Source organism: Hemicordylus capensis, chromosome 5 (assembly GCF_027244095.1).
Source record: "Hemicordylus capensis ecotype Gifberg chromosome 5, rHemCap1.1.pri, whole genome shotgun sequence".
Taxonomy (NCBI): Eukaryota; Metazoa; Chordata; class Lepidosauria; order Squamata; family Cordylidae; genus Hemicordylus; species Hemicordylus capensis.
The window spans coordinates 65176173-65195597 of record NC_069661.1 but is presented as its reverse complement, the minus strand read 5'-3'; the positions used below and the strand labels follow the sequence as shown (position 1 = coordinate 65195597).

Sequence of the window (19425 nt, the reverse complement as noted above, 5' to 3'; positions counted from 1 at the left end):
CAAGGTGCCTCAAAGAGCCCTCAAACCAAAAAAGAGGGAAGGGGCTGGAAGCGCCTTGGACATGGAGTGACATATCTCAGGACTGTATCACACTTACTAAAAATAAAAATCTGTGCCTGGTGGTGCCTACGTTGCCCCATATTCCCAGCCAATGATCCTAGCCCATTGAAAGTCAAGTTGACCCCCAACATCACAAGGTGTAATGTGATTAAAGCCTAAAGGAAATATTAGCAGTAGAGTCAAGATCAGAAGCAGTTTAAGCCAAGAGACAGGAAGACCAATGAACAAAACATGAATGAGATAACTGGAAAGCAAAATATTAATGTGTAAAAACTGTTGTAGAATTTCTGGGAATGCCCCTTTACTTGCAGAAGGGAAATCTTGCCAGATTCCCCTTTACAGGTATATTCCTTGAACCAGCCTGCAGACCAGTGTGGCCTGGTTCAGTGGCCGAACGGGACCCAGTTTAGCCAGAACTGGACCAGGCTGGGTTGGTTTGAATTCGGTCCGAATTCAAACCAAACCAACCAAACCAGTTCTTTGCACACCCCAGCCCTCAAATCAGCAAGAACCATCAAAGTAAACAGGCCAGTCAGAAAGGACATTGTGGCTTCAGGTTTAATTGCTGTTCTCTGAAGGACTTCAGCATCTTTGCAGGTCAGTCCATCTGTCTCTGTTGGAGCTATGGCGGAAATAATCTTGTTGGTGCTGGCTGACATTCCCCAAACAGCTGCACATTGGAAAAGGGAGGCTCGCAATGGCTATCTCACCTTCCTGTAGTAGTACACAGTCTGAGCTACAAATGCTGTGGAAATAAAGAGAACAACATATTGGAAGATGCTTGTACCCCCATAAACACAAACATTAATGTCTGCTGATAATTTATGAATGAAATCAGCAAACAAATGCATGGTATATTCAAGAAGGCACACATAAAGCTTGATATTGGCAAACCAGCTGTCTGCATTCAAATTTATAGGTTGTTGCATTCAAATGTATAGGTAATATAGGTTATTGCCTAATATATAGGTTATTACCTATAAAGCTCTAAACAGCTTAGGCCCTGGGTATTTAAGAGAACATCTTCTTCACCATGAGCCCCACCGCCTGTTAAAATCACCTGGAGAGGTTCGTCTGCAGTTGCCGCCAACTTGTCTGGTGGCTACTCAGGAACGCTACTTCTCCGTTGCTGCCCCGGACTTTGGAATGTGCTCCCTGTTGAAATAAGAGCCTCCCCATCTCTGGCAACTTTTTAAAAAGGCACTGAAGACACATTTATTCACCCAGGCTTTTAATTACATTTATGGTTTTAAATTGTAAATTTTGGTTTTAAATTATTTTAATGTTTAAATGATTTTGATTGTTTAATTTAGTTTTGATTTTAATTGTTTTGTTTTTATTTTGATGTAAACCTCCCTGAGCCATTTTTGGAAGGGTGGTATATAAATCAAACAAACAATAAATGCCTATTTTCCAAGTGGCAAAGCCCAAGCCTTCATTAAGAGAGCCATAGGGATGAGTTCTTATCTCTTCTCCTTTTCTTTCCTCCTCTCCCTTACCACTGGTCTTTCCAACCCCCTACCCGCTTTTGCGTCTGCTGTAGTAAGGGGGCCTGCACCTATACCGTGTCATCTTCTTGGGGTCCTAAAGGTGCTGTGGAGGCCTAACATGTCTTCTGGGTGAAGCCAGCAAGCTGTCCTCTGGGGTGAGATTTAAGCACTGCATGCTCCCTATATGGCTGTACAAAGAGAGCAAAGCTCTGGTCTTCCTTAAAACCTGGTAATTGCTGGACTTGGAACAATACACACAAAATTCAGGTAAATGTTTTGTTGAGGTAATCAAAATATGGACTTGACCAACCATATCTATATTTCTCCATCAATACTTGGTTATTACTATATATGGTCATATATGAGTCAACAAAGGGACACAGTAACAATGTGTTGCATTGTTCCTGAGTTAATAAAAGTGGGAGTCCAGGCACAACTTCTTCAGAAACTCATGTAACATCAGAGCAGACAGCCTGGCCACACATGGTCAAATGATTATGTCTCTGCTCCTGGATCCCTGAAACCTCAAGGAAGATGTCAAGCTGCAAAAGCAGTCCAGCAACAGAATGTAAGTTTCGCAAAGTTCCTCCAAGCAGGAGGAACAAGAGGTGCAGGAAAATCTACGACGCACCGCTGAAGAAGAAGAAAGGTAATTTAAGAGAACATCTTCTGAGCTATGAACCACACCTCCCACTGAGATCATTTGAGGAGGTTCGTCTGCAGTTGCCACCGGCTCATCTGGTGGCTACTCGGGGACGGGCATTCTCCACTGCTTTCCCAAGGCTTTGGAACACACTTCCTGCTGAAATAAGAGCCTCCCCATCTCTTACAACTTTAAAAAAGGCAGTCAAGACATATTTGTTCACCCAGACTTTTAATTAGAAATTGTTTTAATTTTGTTTTTAATAGTTTTAACATTTTAAATTTTAATGACTGAAATGTTTAAATCTTTTTATCGGTTGTTTTCATTGTTTTGTTGTAAACCACCCAGAGACTTGTGTTTTGGGTGGTATACAAATGTGTTAAATAAATAAATAGGTGTTATATGCGTTACATTGGGCAATCATCTTATGCTTCGTAAATGCTCGGGACAGAAGCAAATATCAAGTGAATTAGGATGAAGGCATTTTGCTGGACACTCGAAGGAGCCATGTTTTAACAATGGGTTCTGTCTTGCTTTTTTTTGGATAGGGTATGTACGTGTCTGTGCCACATACTACTACTGGAAAGGAGGGAAAAAATAATGTCCTTGCTTGGAAAGTCCATCTCTGCATTAGTTGTTAATCACCACCAGGCATCTTCCATGATAGGGGACGTTAGCAATCATGACCAGAGGGAACAGCGCAAGAAAGATCCAGGACCTCTTCTATGATAGGAGCTAGATATGTCTGTCTGTCAATAAACTCATGAAAGCACTCTTTGTCTTTGGTGTCACCCTAACTATTTCGAGCTCTTGATCTCTGATGCTTGATAGCTGCCTTTTAAAAACCTGGTCTATTAAAAACGATGGTGACATTTGCTTGAAAGGAAAAACTAAGGAATCAAATTGTGCAAGTCAGTGTAAGCAAGGAAGGCCATATGAAAGCAAATTCACATTCCAGTAATGAATCATTTGAGAGGCAAACAATGACTTTATACACAAGGCTAACTTGTTTTCCCCCCAGACATTAAGGGTTTAAAAGGGGGCATCAAAAGTAAACTGTAGGCTTTACAGACAGGCCTGTTACTCCGAATCTTCAGAAGAGAGTATATGCGCTCACACACACACCAAAGCTACCCCAAAGTCCCTTCAAGATCTTTGGAAGCACTCCACACACAAATTGGGCTTTGTCTTCCAAATTCTAGGTCATCTCAATGTATTTCCAGGTTTTTAAAATGCTGATTTTAAGCTACATTTTCTGAAAATGCTGGAGGAAATAGGGAGAGGCACTGAACATAAAAACAGCCCCACTGGATCAGGCCCAAGGCCCATCTAGTCCAGCATCCTGTTTCACACAGTGGCCCACCAGATGCCACTGGAAGCCTACAGGCAGGAGTTGAGGGCATGCCCTCACTCCTGCTGTTACTCCCCCGCAACTGGTACTCAGAGGCATCCTGACAGAATCATTAGCATGATAAGAAGGTTACTTTCTTTAGAAATGCAGTTATAGCTCTTTAGAAATCTCACCCCCCCACACACCATTGGCTAGAAGGAAAACACAGAGGCATGCAATGTGAACTTGCACCAAAACAAAACCCAAGAGTAGAAGGGAGGGGCTGTTTCCCTCAATGCTGCAATTGTAATTCGAAGTGGCTTCACTCAACCTTTACCCCGCAGCATGAAGCCATGTGTGAATAACTCCCCGGAGACCCAAACTCTCCATCCAGCATGTACCCAGGTGTGTGGGGTTTTTTTAAACAACAAAAATAGCAACTATTGGCTTTGATGGAGAGGAAACCAGGAGCAGGACCAGTGCTTATCTTTCACAAAATGGCCTTCAATTCCACCTTCCACCTCTTGCCTGCCAAAAGCCCTTCACCAGCACCACTCCTGCCCCCAATCCCTCATTACCCCTGCAGCTCACAACTCCATGCCATCTCAGCCCTATATGTCTCTGTTTGACTTCCAAAATCCTCTTGCATGTTAAAAGGGCTGCTCTCCTTGCCCTTTTCTGTCAGCAGGGACATTTCTGCCTCTCACTCACTTCTCCTTCTCCACTCTTCCAGGACGCCTTCTCCCATTCCATATTCTTTGCTCAAGGCTGCAGAGTTTGACCAAGTGCTGACTCCACACTCCTCAGCCTTTTAAACATTGATGCATTGATGCTAATGTAAATAAAGTCGGGGAGAAACTAATGCTGGGGCATATAGTAAGGCCTGAAAGATGATGGTTCAGTCATTTGTGTGGCATCTAGTTGGGATGCATACACTCTGCACTTCCTCTGAAGAGTTCAGAGGGGATCCATTTGGTTCCCAGGGCTTTCTTGTCCAAGTAGCTTATAGGACCAGGCCAGTTTAGCTTCAGCAGCAGAACTGCATCAGGAGCCTTCTGACCAATCTTTGGACTTGCTAATGAGAAGTGTATTTGGTTCACACACAAACTCATTCAAATCCCTGGGTTTTCCTAGGTGTTATTAAGAGAACAGCCTGTTTGGGGGCCCCCATCAGCACCCCTATATGTGATTTGGAACTACAGGGTTGTAGGTTCCATTTTGACTGTCTGAACCCATGGGATTGTGGGTTCACCATTTGCTTATATGGACTAACTCCTGAGGGTCAGTCGCTTAGCAGGCAGCATGGGAAGCTAACTCCAGGTCAAGCCTAACACATGACTGAAAGGGGAACTGTTTCCCGTGCTCTCCTCTCTGTCCAACCACAGATGAGCTTGCTAAGGTAGACCTGAGTTAATGAGAAGTTATTTAGAGGAATATTTAGACAAAACTCCCCTTGATGTTGGCACAAAGGATTAGCCTTCTAGCTAATCACCTTCCCAGGAAGAAAAGATAAGATTGCAACAGGCTCATCCCTCTAACATATGCATTAATGTTTGGCATGAAGCATGGGGAAAGCACTTACTATATTAAAGAAATACCTATCTTCCACCTGGAAGGTCTGCCCAACACAAAATAAGCTCTGAGTCCGCCTATTCATTTTTACACACACATCCAAACCTTTTCACTTCATTGTGCTTTACAGCACACTCACCTAGGATTGAACAGGACAGAATGTATTCTTTTGTCCACTATGAGTGTCAACCTTCATAGCAAAGAGGTGTGATCCACATTTGGCCCCAAGGCAGGATTCTGCCTATTTGTACGACAAACCCCATCCAACAGTATGTGTCTTTGTTGGATTCACCTGCTGCGTGGACTTGTGTCTTGGCATAAGCTGTCCCATCCGGCTGTGCCTTGGCCCTTGTGCCCATCCCACTTTCAGCCTCCAAATTGAACCTGTCCCCAGGTCCAATCTGCGCAGCATGCTAGACTGCATCAGAGAACTGGTCTCCTGAAATCAGACCACCTTTAGACTTTTACTGGCTTCTTGACTCACAACTGGTATGCTTGTCTCCACTTTTATTTATTATTTTAATTTATTTTTTACATTTTATATCCCGCTCTTCCTCCAAAGAGCCCAGAGCGGTGTACTACATACTTAAGTTTCTCCTCACAACAACCCTGTGAAGTAGGTTAGGCTGAGAGAGAAGTGACTGGCCCAGAGTCACCCAGCAAGTATCATGGCTGAATGGGGATTTGAACTCAGGTCTCCCTGGTTCTAGTCTAGCACTCTAACCACTACACCACGCTGGCTCTTTTTTGCATCTAGTTTTCCTGCTTGTCCCTGGAGAGAGGTCCAACAGCACCCACTGAGCAACAAGTGCCCAACACACCATCAGAAGGATACAGGTATACTCATCTCTGCTCCAAACTCTTTTGCTCACCTCCCTCTTTGCTCTCTCTCTTTAAAGTCTAAAGCTGTTTTCTAAAGGCCCGTTTCTCTGGCCAGCCTTCGTGAGCTTCAATTTAGTCTTATTAGTCTTATCAGTAAATATCGTATTGCTTTTTAATCAATTTTCCCTTTCTCTACCCTCATTACCCTGAGTATATTTTGATGTCAACTCTCTGCCATCAATTCCCAAGACCAAAGCCTTGCACAAACTTATTCTGTAATGAACGGCTCACTCTCGTTCCGCTGATTCCCCACATGTGCCCAAAAGGTTAGTCTGGAGTGCACAGCCAGCACTCCAGAGCAGTTTCAGTAACAGTGTTCCAAAATGTATACGATTGAAAACTGAAAACATCTTAACTTTCATCTTAAACCAAAAGTTTTTGGATTGTTGAATCTCCAGGCTTTTTGAAAAGGAGACTCTGACTAGGTTCTGTGAAAAGGGGAAGCTTAACGTGACTCTTACCCATGGTGGCTGAGTGGAGCCCTCATATCTACAGTCAGAATATCTGTGAGATAGATACTATATCTATAGTTGGTGTCATTTTGGGAAAGCACTGTGTCTGACATAGGGGTGCATCAGACACAAATCGAACAGGTTTATCTGCAGTAAATTATTGTAGCTGGGCTGTGGTGCACACGGTGCCTTTTAGAGATGAATCAGGCTACAATTCATCAGGAGCATCTCTAGGAAGTGGTTGGGGATGCTGGGCCTCTTTAATTCCTCCTTCCTGGATGCACCCCTCCCCAGCCTAGTGTGTGCAGATGAAAGGACAAGGCTGAAGGCCATTCCCCTCCTCCTTCTCTTCCACTGAAAACTTATTCTTGGCATTCTGAGGCCCCCTTGCTTGCTTCCTGCAGCCTCAGGGAGGAAGGGAAGAGGCTTCTTGTTAGCCTTGGGGACACACACTACACCCAGAGCCAGTGTGCTGGCTCCAGGCTCCCAGGGGGAGGAGAGGAGAAGGCTGAGGGACTCAAGCCTGACTCCCCCCCCCCTCAAACCCTCACTCTACCACAACACTGAGGCCTTGGGAGGGAGGGAGAGAACCAGGAAGTCAATCTGCCTCCTCTTAAGAAACATTAATGCATGCTTTATGCCCATCTGCATTGATCACAATGGGCAATTCAAATGAAAAAGTACACAATGGATTGTTTTGCAAATAAAGGACTGAACTTGACCTTTAAGCTGCTGTAGCTGGGACATTTTCCAATGAGTCTGCACCAGATTTGAGGAGGTGGTGCTAATCACCTGGTTGATGTGTGGAAAATGTTAAGACATGAAGCCTATTCTCACGAGCAGCCCAACCCAGGCTAGGGCAGCACATTAGGGGTTAGGCTGCTCGTGTGCAGTGTTGGGATCCATGCAGATCCCAGCACTGCCCATCCACCTATCCCTACTTTTTACCTCAGCCTTTTGCCAGGGTTTATGGCATGAGCGCGCCCGTAACCCTAGTGTAGGGGTTGTGTGTATGCTCAGGCTGCAAGACTCGCCTGACTCATAGGGGTATCCCCCAATGCACTGTGCTCATTGCACAGTGCATTGTGGGACATCCGGAGGCCAGAATGCATTGTCCCAGCCTCCGGAGAGCCATGCTGCCAGGAGTAGTGCAGATTGTGTGGGAGTATGGTTGTGCACTGAAGAATGGAATGATGATCATCTGGGGGAAAGTAGGTTCGTCCTTGCTTCCCCCTGCCCCCACGCACTCTCCGAGTCATGTGAATAGCCCTACTATGTTGCAGTCCTTCTGCTCAGATATACCTGAGAGAAAGGCGGAGGACACACACACACGGTCAGAGTAAACTTGTCCTGTTAATTTTGATAAGACTGCTTATGATTACCTTAATTTGAATATAAGCCAGTTATTGGAGTAGCCTACCTCATAACTATAACATTTAAATTTGTGTGTATGTACACATACACAAATATAAGTGCTACAGTTAGGGAGGGAGGCCGCAGGCTACTACAGTCACTGGTTCACACCTACACAAGTTACTGGGATTTGGGGAGGAGAGACTTTAGTGTTACATCTAAACACCCTTCCTGACCCTGAAGGCACCCAGTTTCTCTGTATTTTTCGTGGTACTAATTAGTTCACATACTTTCCCTCTCCTTTTAATGTCCTGTAACATCTTTTTGGCCATTAGAAGTTCTAGTTTATGTACTGGCGACATCGAGCACAGCTCTAAAGGTAACTTTTTTCATTGGTGATACTCTGAAATAAATAGTTTACACTATTGTGAAGATATAATGAAAAAGCAAAGCTATTCTGTCTCCTGCAAATTAAAAGGAGAAATTTCAAATAAAACATTGTTCTATTGAAAGGGCTTTTAAAGAAAACGGTGTTTTCTTGGGAGGTTTCATAGCTTATATATAATAGGCTCCTCATGCTTCATAATTAGTGGGTAGGATGGAGCAACCCCTCCCAGCCAACCATTCTAGAGGAAGACATTGAGGCGATTCCCACAACACGAGCATGTTGGGGTAACCCAGGCAGCTCATGTCGTCTTGAGCGCTGGGAGCCCTCCACTCTTGACTGCTCCAGAAGAGGGCGGCCCTGGTTTTCTTTATCCAGCATTTTAACGTGGTAAAACGAACCTGTGGTTCATTTTACCTCACTAGGCAATTGTGTGCACGATGGCCCCCAGGTAAAAATAATACCGCCTTGCTTGCCACCATTTCCGGCAGCAAGCTGCGGGGAAGCAAAGGCAGCTGCTGTACTAAGAGCAGCCATCACTCTTGTGGCTCAGGGCACTCTGGGATGCCGGACGGGGATGTCCTCCCACTCCCAGCTCTTGCTTTTGTCAGGCCACCACCCACGTGGGTTTGCAGTGCTGCAAAGGCAAAGTTACCCCTTTTCGTCTCTATGGGGAAGGCAGGTGAACTCCTGCCTTCCCTGTAGACCTCCCCAGTGGCAGCATGAGGTCACGTGAACAGCCTCATTCATTTGTATGCTTCCTCCACAATTATAAAGACAGGCTGTCCTCCTTTAAGACACTTGGAAACTCCTTGGTAACTGATGAGACCTGGTGTCATATAGTGTATAAAGCACACTGTGAACAAGATGCGGCTGTATCACAAGATCCCTACCTACATATCCAGCAGCACACTGAAACTTCTGCATCACAGCAGAAGATGCGTCTGGGTACCTTGTTTAAATAAGGTTTCTTTAAAACTGCTTATTCCAGGATATTCCTGTGGTAGAATATACTGGAGACCTTCCCTGCAGATCAGCAGAATAAAAACTTCCATTGGCAGTGGAGACCATATTTGTGGCTATCTGATCTTGGCATGTCATGCATAGAATTATGGAAAACCACAGTTACTGTGCAATGTCCTAGTGTGCAATGTGACTTTGCTTAACTTCCTCAATACTGGGAGACTCAGAAGTTACTGGCAATTACTTCCCCACTTGTTTGAAAATTGTTGCTGTTTTTTCTGTTATGACTGAGGAAACCGTTGCATGTATGAGACCAGAGGGAACATTAGGGTGTTGATGCAAGCTAGTAATGCCATCTTTACACATTGTCCCATGCCTGTAAGCTAGGTACAGCTTCTCCATCAGGGACACTAGTAATCCATGTGGATGACTGATGATGATCCTGCTGAAAGCTGAAGCCTAACTTTGGTTTACACAGAAGCAGCTGTGGGCAGGTATTGTCAGTCAGGAAACAGAAGGGATACTACTTGCTTCTGAAATGTCAAGCCTGGCTTGAGTCTCATGTTACTTATGTGGACACAAACAAAGGCAAGGCTAGAATAAAGTTATCACAGGATTCTGCATACTCCACAATTTGTTAAAAAATGCCTTTAGTAAGTAAGACACATTATCAATTAACTGAAGAGGGAAGGTAAATTTACCAAACCCAGAATACAATGCTGTGGAAATGTGGCACCTGCTATACAATGGGACCTCTTACTCAGTCCTCTCTTATTTATAATTCAGGAAACACATGCTACCCTTCTTCCCGCTTCATGGGAGCATACTATAGGGGTTTCTTGATGTCCTGTCCCCAAAACAGGTAGTACCACCAGAATCAACAGATGAAGAAGTCCAGCAGTACATACAGCAACTACGAAACTGGCTTTGCCTAGCAAGCCAACTCAGCTGTTACTTAAATTAAACATAAGTAGTATTATGACAGAAAAGTCAAAGAATGATTGTATCACCCCAGAGCTAAAGTATTGTCTGCCAGCCTTCCATAAGCTGTTCAACATTCTCTCATGACCCCTGAAGGAGCCTGATTTCTCCCTTACCTTTTCCTTGTGTAACCCTATGAGCCCATTCAGACATAACACAATACAACGGTCCAATGGAACCTCGGTTCTGCTCCCCCCGCTCCACATGCTTACCTGTCTGAATTCAGCTGTAAGTGCTGGCCTCTCTTTGCAGTCCACGAGACTGCAGAGAGGAAGGGGAAGTGGCATTCGAGCTTCCTCCTTTGTTTGATGGACATCTGCGGCAGCCAATCAGGATGGAGAGAGGGAGGAGCTTCCTTCCCTCATTTCTGGTCCCAGGGAAGGCTGCCTCCATTGCTGAATTCAGACGTAATAGAGGTAGCCACAAACTGGAGACTGGGGCAGAGAACCTCACATCAAACTGAGGGTTCAAATTGGAGTTTGGTGAGTGAACCCTCGGTTTGAGTTGGGTCCAAATTGTGTTTTCCCACATTCAGACATTGAGGTTTGGGGACCTCTAGCTGCTCTGCCTCCAGTCCCCCATTATGGCTGAATCCAGCCTATGAGTGTCGCCCCTTGGTGAACTCGTTGCATTCTGGTGGAAGGTTTTTGGTCCTTGGGGGCTGCTGTAGAGATGTTCTGAGGATAATTTTTCTGAGAAGAGAACAAAAGGAATACATTTAAGTTCGGGAGTGAGAGGATCGATGTAAGACAAAGAAGTCAAGCAGGAAGATAAGACAAGCAGGAATACTACATCAGCTCTCTTCAAGAGAAGAGTGAAGTGAGGGCCAGGTCTGACTCAACTGAACTGTTGGACTCTAAGGGGTTTCACTGCTGTGGGCTCAACTATATGTTTGTTGGACTCATTTTATCTTTCCTTCCCCACTACCTCCTCTTTCTTTTTGTTGAATAGACCCCAGTTCTGGTTAAATATATCTGAAAAGTAGTTCACTGGATTTACCCCTGACAGAATCAGAGTAGGGTGAGATTGCCAATCACTAATCGGGGGTTTTCATTGTATTATTCTTCACCCCTCTCACACTTAATTGAGCTCGGGCTCTCTCGTCTCATTCGTAACCAGAGAGGTGCTGAGTGGGAAGGTGAGGATTACAGCTGCAGACAGACACATCAGTGGTGGGGCTGGACACTGTCCTTTCACAGGAACAGGAGGGGACTGAATACGCCTTCCTGAGCTACAAGCTTTTCTCAGGAAGGTAACTATCTGAGCATCAAATGGTCTGTAATCTTGTGGTGTCATTATTCACAGGATAACCCTTTTGTTTTAGGAGCAGAGTTGCAGAGTTTTAACTTCCTTGGCTAACTGAGCAAAGAGGCACCTTTTAAAAGTGGTGATTCTCTTTATTTAGCAGGGGGAGAGCAACTGGCCCTATCCATCCCCAGCACAGCATCCCTTCTGGCGTCTATCTTATATTTCTTTCTTTCTTTTTTAGATTGTGAGCCCTTTGGGGACAGGGAGCCACTGTATTTATTTGCTTGCTTGCTTGTTTATATCTATGTAAACGGCTTTGGGAACTGTTGAAAAGTGGTATATAAATATTTGTTGTATTTGTATTCATTTTCATAATTGCAGAGAAGCTGCATCTAGCCTCACTGAGGTGGTGAGATACCATGTGAAACCAAATCGCAGGGGTGTCCTTAGGGAGCCCAGATGGGGTGTGGGGCCTGGGGCAAATCAGCCAGTGCGGGGCCCCTTCCAGTTAAGTTTAAAGGGGCTTAAGAGAGCGGGGCCTGGGATGGTCACCCTGCTTGTCTTGCCCTAAGGACAGCCCTGCCAAATTGCCAGAGTACAATGCTAGATACTGCCCTTACCATTTCAGCAGCCCACAATACAACATTGACCCATCTTGTTGGCCTCCTCTGGAGAAAGATGAGGTCATAGAAACAGGCTGGGTATGTTGAAGCTTGCAGCGGCCCGGCCAGGCCCCTATGGCCCCTGCTTCTCTGCCACTCTGAGGTATGCCTGTGTTGGAGGACCTGCAGAAGAGTGGAGACTTGTCTGTGGGGCTGGCATTGCCCCCCTGCACTATGTTGGCATTAAAAAGTGACAGAGAATGTGAAGGAGGAGGGAGAAGGAAAATGCCAAAGCGAAAAGCAGGAAGAGGGTTCTCCCAAGACAGCAAGGAAGCACAGACAGACCAGTTCCAGGAGGATGCCACAAGGAGGGTTCAGCTGGCCCACCCAGGCATTCCTTGGACCATAGATATCCCCTCCAGGCTGCAGGAAGACCTTCACTGGGCAGAAGAACTGATATGCAGCTGTTCTGTCTTCTAAACAGAAGGTTGGGATGGGAGTACTAGGAATAGCATGACACTGACACCCAGTGGACACAATAGAATAGCAACTCAGAATAGCACAATAGAATAGCAACTACTCCTTTTTTTTTTTCAGCTAAATCTTTGTCACTCATGAGGTGGATAAGCATCCCTGATAGGCAATGTGATGCCCATACAGGGGGAACACCTCACCTCTGAGGCACCACTTATTTTACAGTTTCATGCAAATGCAAGCTTAGACTTTAAAAAGGCATAACACAAGTCTGTGTTGGCATAAGCTATTTATGAGAATAGCTATTCACCTAGCTATTTCTAACTATTATGAGAATAAGCTATTTCTGTTATGAGAATAATAATCTGTATCAGTGCTCTTTTTTTCGTTGGTGCAGTTTGTGTGTCCTGAGCAACTCAACAGAGAAAGAAAGTTTTTTTTGAGGCTGGTTACCGGCCTGTCTCCCGGCTGGCATCCGCTCCTCAGCCTCCATTACAGTTTTTAGAAAACAAGTTAAAACGTGGCTCTCCACCCAGGCTTTTATATGAGACTACCGTTTTTATTGCTGCTGCTTTGTGCTTTCTGTGTTTCTGTTTTAGATAGGTTTTTAAGCTTTTAAATAGAGATATTATTTTTATACTAGCTGACCTGGTGCAGAGCATCTGTGCCCCTTGGTCTTCCTGTCTCTCCCCCCCCCTTTCAGCCCCATTTGGTTCTCCCCCTGCCCCAGTTTTTTCTCCCTCAGGCTCTCCTGCTTGGCCTAGCCTCTAGTTTGCCGCTGTCAACCCCCCCCACCGCTGTCGTCACCATCTTCTTCCCCGCCCACCTCCGCTGCTGTTTCCCCCCTGCCTGCCCACTGCTGCCGCTTCCCTTCCTCTCGTCGCTGCTTCCCCCCGTCCACCGCTGCCACTTCCCCCCACCCACCGCTTCCCCTGCCTGCCTCTGCCGCTTCCCCCGCCCACTGCTGCTTTCTGCTCACCTGCCCTCTCTCTTCCCCCCACCTTCTGGCCTGCCAGCCATCTCCACATTTTGTCTCTCAGCTGGCTGGCTGCCGCCACCTTTTTCTTCCCTCCTGCCTATAGCCATGGCTATCAGGCAGCTCTCCGAACTCTTGCGAGAGCTGCCACACATGGGATTAGCCATGGGTACGTCTTAGAGAAATAAATATAAAGAAGATTTATATTCAATACCTGTACTTTCTATATTTTAATTGTGCATGGTTTTAATTATATTGTAATCCGCTTTGAGATTATTTTAATGAAAAGTGGTATAGAAATCAAACAATAAATAAATAAAAATAAATATACCACCTTTCAACAACAAAAAGGTATTTTCCACACAGGGCTTTTAGCTCGCATCTCCTCTGGAATGGAGGTGTGTGTTCACATATTGGCCAGATTGACCCCGAAGTCCCTGTGAGCTCTTGGAGAGCACTTCACACATGATTCAGGTTTTTTATTGCGCATTAGAGTGTTGCCTGATTTATCCCCAGGATTTTAAAAATCCACTTTTTGCGTTGTTGTTTTTAGGCAACTTTGAATTCTCAGTAAACTCACGGTAAAGCCTGCTGTGTGAAAAACGCCAAAGCGGTTTACGTAGTAAAAGAAATTATAAAATTGTAATAATAATAATAATTAATAAATAAAATTGTTCCTTGTCCTACAAGGGCTCACAATCTAAAAAGGAACACAAGGGAGACACCAGGAACAGCCACTGGAAGGGAGCCTATGCTGGGTTGAATAGGGAGCCTTGCTCTTTTCCTGCTAAATGCAAGCCAGCCACTACTTTAAAAGCTGCCTCTTAATCTTTACCTTGTTAGCATGAAATGACATCCTCAGTTAGCAGGTGTGTATGAGTGTGTGCACATACACATACATGCACACACGAGTATAGAGAGAGTAGAGTATAGAGAGAAAAGGTTCACTATGTAATGTTAGTATATCAAGTCTAGCTGGCATAGGAGGATTTAAGTGGTGAACCTATCAATATCCATGGGGTGTAACTCAAGAATAGGATTGTAGTGTTAAAGAGAACACACAGAGAAGAATTCCAGAGGTACATTTTACAACAAGAGGAGAGCTAGTGTAACAAATAGAAGCATATTTTTGGAATTCAGTCAGCAGAATTCCAAAAATAAAACAGCTCTACTGAAGAATTTTATATCAATATAGATGAAACTATGCTTTGTATTTTGTTTTCCAATTTGACAGAGAAAGGGGGTAGTTCCTAAATGACATTCAAGGGATGACTATTAATTAAGCTATCTAATCTAGATGAGTTACTAGAATGAGTTCTATTAGACAAAGATGCTAAGAGGGTTTGTTTCTGCTAATTCTGTAACTATGTGCTTGTGACATGCAGAAATATACTAATGATGTTGCCAGGCTAACACGGTCACATTTATTTTAGCCCGACTTCAGGATACTGCTCTGAAAGCCAACCTAATTAAGGCAGTTGATGATATCAAAGTGACAGAACAAGCCTATCTATGTGCATTTGAGCTTGCAAAGGAGTCCTGAGTATGCCATGGCTTCATCTTCAGATGCTCTCTCACTTTCGCCTGCAGAAAGAAAGAAGAAAAGTGTATCAATTAAGGACAAAATTGGTATAATTGCTGCAATAGAAAGTGGCAAGAAGAAGACAGACGTTGCAGAGAAATATGGCATAAAGAAAAATTCTCTGTCTTCCATTATGAAAAAAAAGATAAAGTTTTAGAAGCCTTCGAGTCTTTGGAATTTGATCCTAAAAGAAAAAGGCTAAGAACAGCATTTTATACAGATTTGGAAGAAACACTGGTGAAGTGGTACAGAATGGCTCCATGCCTGAATGTCCCAGTGAATGGACCAATGCTACACTTCAAAGCTAATGATTTTGCACAGAAGCTGGGGCATAGCGATTTTAAATGCAGCTATGGCTGGCTGCATCGTTTTAAATCAAGGTACAGCTAGCATTCCGATCTCAGCCTGTAGCAGCTGCTCCTACTATTACAACCACCACTTCTACTACTACTACTACCACCAATGCAGTGAATATAGGAATTGCTTGGTGCCAAAACATCCTGCCTTGCTATTTAAAAACTTATCAGCCTAATGATATATTTAATTTACAGGAAACAAGGTTATTTTATCAGTTGTTGCCTAGTCATACTATTGCACTTAAAGGAGAAACCTGCTCAGTGGGGGGATTAAACCAGGAAAAAGTAACTGTCGTGGTTGGTACAAATATGGATGCCTCGGAAAAGCTTCCTTTGCTGGTTATCAGGGAAAATAAATCTTCCCATTGTCTTCGAGGGATAAAATCACTACCTGTGGAATTCCGGGCAAATGGTGTGGGGTGGATGACTTTGGAAGTGTTTGAGCAATGGATGAGAAAGCTTGATGAGAGATTTCAAACACAGCAGTGTCAAGTGGTCATATTTGTAGAGTCTTTCCCAGCTCACAAGGAGATAAAGCATTTAAGGTCTATCAAATTTGTGTTCTTTCCTCCTAGCTCTGCCTCCAGATTTCTTGCTACGAAAAAAGGGATTATCTAGAGTCTGAAAGTCAGATACCGGCACCTTCTTCTCAAGAGATGTGTAGACTATGTAGCAGGTGGTAAGAAGTTCATGTTGACTTTACTTGATGCCATTTATATGCTGCACCTCTGTTGGAAAGCTGTGTCTCCACGGACTATTGTCAAAAGTTACAGCGAAGCAGGGTTTCCCTCACAGCCTGGGGAATATATGGAAACTGATGAAACTAGTTTAGATTTGTCTGCATATGCACTGGCAGCGGGAGTAGCGTTTCCAAAAGGCTTGTCTTTGGAGGAATATGCAGCTTTGGATGATGATCTGATAACCTGTGAAATGGCCCCTAGCAGTGACATATTATAGCCCAAGAAATGTATGTCAGATGAAATGTATGCAAAAAATGGAGATGGTGGTTCTCAAGGAACAGAACACCTGTTGCCAACAAAGAATGAGGCTATGACTGCTTTAGATATTCTTCGAAGATTTCTCACAAATCAAGACTTGAATGAATCTTTTCATAATTCCCTAGCAGATCTGGAGAACTTCATTGAGTATGCAGCATGCAAATAAGAACTCAAAGAGGGGAATGCTATTTGTTAGTTTAATGTTTTAAAAAGAGGAATAATATATAGTACAGGCTTGTATAACTTGTGACTTACCAAGCTGAACTCTGTCCACTATCAATATGGGAGCATACAATGGCTTCAGTAAACCTCTGGGATCTGCCACCAGCTCCCAAGGGTTTGTCTTGGTGAATCACAAGTTGTGAGGCCTGATGTGTTTGCTTGTGGCCACTATAATGCTAAATCGTAGTGTTACATGCACATGCAGAGTCAAAGGAAGGCTAAGCCTTGAGCTTGTGCACCACTCCCCTTCCTCTATGCACCTGCGGAAAGACCTGGAAGTTTCCATTTTTGGTTTAGAATAAACCATAGTTTCCTGTTAGGTAAACTTGGGTAATGGAGGCTTATTCTAACCACAGTTCACACAAGAATTTGAAACTAGAATCAAGCCATAGTTTCAGATCCTGGTTTGATAACTAAATGAAGCTAGAATAAACCACAATTTTCTGAGTCTGAACCTACCCAGAAACTGATGTTTATTCCTCCTAAAACAAAAGCAGAAGTTTTCAGTTGCTTCTGCTCGCATGCAGAGGGGAATGGGGTGTGTGCAGGCCTGAAGAATGGCTTTCCTCAGTTCTGCTCATGCATGTGATGCTAAACAATAGCCAATGCGTGTGCTGCATTTAAAAAAAATGTATGCAATAATTCTATCCCTGATCCAGAGCTCAGTGTGTACTCCAGTGATACATTGGTATCCTGTCTTTCTTGAGTTCAGAGCAGCATTTAAAATTCTTAATAACCTTCAGGTAGGTTTGACTGAGAAAGAGAAAGATTCAAAATGGGTAGTGAGCTGTGGTGCAAGCACCAGTCGAATGTGTTTTGTGTTTTGTACACATACTTTACAGTAGATAAACACAAGTAGTTCTAACGTGACTGTTGCGTATCCCATGGACAGTAAGAATTACGAAGTTTTAGATTGAGTCAAACCAATAATATCACTAGAAGCTAAGATTACTAAATGAAGACTGACATATTTTGGTTATGTCATGTGAGCTGATTCACTCGAAAAGACAATTATGCTGGGAATGATCATCAGGAGACGGGGACGGCCTTGTACTCGGTGGCTGGATATTATAAAAAATGACACTGGAATGACCATGGCCAAATTAAAGAAAGCTGTACGAGATAGAACAGCATGGAGTGCTTTGATCTATAGAGTGACCGAGAGTCGGACACAACTGAATGGAGAGAGAGAGAGAGAGAGAGTTCTAAGTAAAACTACTTTCTGCTTCTTTTAACAGGGTATTCTTACCTAGAACCCCCCTCCTTTGCTCTGTAAATTTGTTTTGTACCCTGTTGTCAGAACATGGGTTATAAAGTGGTGTTGCATATACTTTGGGTGACTGCCTACTTAAATGAACGTAACAGATTGGGGAGAGAAATATTGCCGTCAATGTCTCCTAGGATCCACTTCCATGTGTTATGAACTTGGTTTCTATCGGACTGCAGATGCAAAAGTTACTAGATGGGTGTTGTATTCTATCTCGTAATCTTTTATGCTTTGATGTTGAGAAGTTTGTCCCATTGGGGATCCTATAGAGAGTCTGGGGCATGGAATCAGGAAGGGAAGGGAAGGGAAAGGAGAAGGAGAAAAATGGAGTTGTTGCTGAATAAACTCTTAGTTAAATCTAAATAAGACTTCTTTGTGTCTATGAGAGAAGCAGCTATAAAACCTTTAAGCAGCTATAAAACATTTATGGCTATAAAAGATCTATGGATAGTGTAGACCCAAATAGCATGGAGTCTATAGATGATGGAGCATCCATATGCTGCTATAACTGCTGATTTCATGAATGTTTTTGCTGATATCCTGGCACTGCCATACATTCCAAACATAAAATTCTGATTGGGCAAATACAATAACTGTACAACACAACGTGAGGAATGTACCCATAGCATTGCACCAACCACTTAGAGAGGAGATATTAAGACAAGAGAAACTAACATTATAGAGCCTGTTGATTCATCAGAATGGGCCTCTCCCATTGTTCTTGTATGAAAATCAAACGGTACATTTCAAATGTGCATAGATTTAGGAGATGTGAACTCCCACATGGTAGTGGATTATCATCCGTTCCCCAATATCAATGAAATGCTGCTTACTTAGAGGCCTCAGTGCTCAGAACTTTGGACTTGTTTTTGGCCTATTAAATTTTTGCTCAAGGGTTCTTGCAAATAGACAACCTTCATGGCTCCAGAGGGTCTTTTTCAATACAAAAGACTGACAACACAAAAGACTGACCTTTGGATTAGCCTCTGCAGCTCCAGTATTTCAACGAATGATGCATGCAATTTTTGGGACTACGGATAGCATCACTTACTTTCAGGACGACATTTTAATGCTTGGCAAGACCATTGAGGAGCTGGTTTTGAGGAGCTCTAGAACCCCTTTAGAGTTAGGGATCCCCTTTGCTTGTAACTAGGGAATCCTCACCAGATTCTCCTTTACAAGCATCGCTACCCAAACCAGTTCAATCCAAAAATTCACTTTACCATAAACCCCTGTCTGATTTATTTGCTACTTGGGGGTCATCAAGCAAAAATAGCCAAATGGATCAGCAGACTCCTGGATTTTGATTTCCAGGTGGAATATCTTCCAGGTCTTTGGAATACAATTGCAAATTGTTTATGGGCATATTAGCAAATATATGACATTTGCAATCCAATTCAACAGAAGGTATTAACACAGAAAGAGACTAAATTGATTTTTTAAATTAATAGTATGATTCCTAATGAAGAATAAAATAGACTATTCAGTATTTTTGTAAACAGTCATTATATTGTTTTGGGGTTTTTGAGGTTGTTTTAATGTAAATTGGCAGAGTAGAAGTAGAGAAGATTAATTGGCAACCTTTTTAA

At 43.5% G+C, this 19425-nt stretch overlaps 2 long non-coding RNA genes across 3 annotated transcripts; one reads left to right on the top strand and one right to left on the bottom strand.

Moving 5' to 3' along the window:
* Window positions 1-600: 600 nt before the first annotated feature.
* Window positions 601-10422, bottom strand: LOC128328084 (uncharacterized). Of its 2 annotated transcripts, none has more exons than XR_008308992.1 (2): window positions 10324-10422; window positions 601-805 (listed from the first exon to the last, which is right to left on the bottom strand). It is a non-coding gene; the product is annotated as an uncharacterized LOC128328084 (long non-coding RNA). The 2 variants fall into 2 exon arrangements; XR_008308991.1 differs by lacking the exon at window positions 10324-10422 and adding an exon at window positions 1625-1844.
* Window positions 2010-2965, top strand: LOC128328083 (uncharacterized). The gene is made up of 2 exons (XR_008308990.1): window positions 2010-2199; window positions 2742-2965. It is a non-coding gene; the product is annotated as an uncharacterized LOC128328083 (long non-coding RNA).
* Window positions 10423-19425: the final 9003 nt, after the last annotated feature.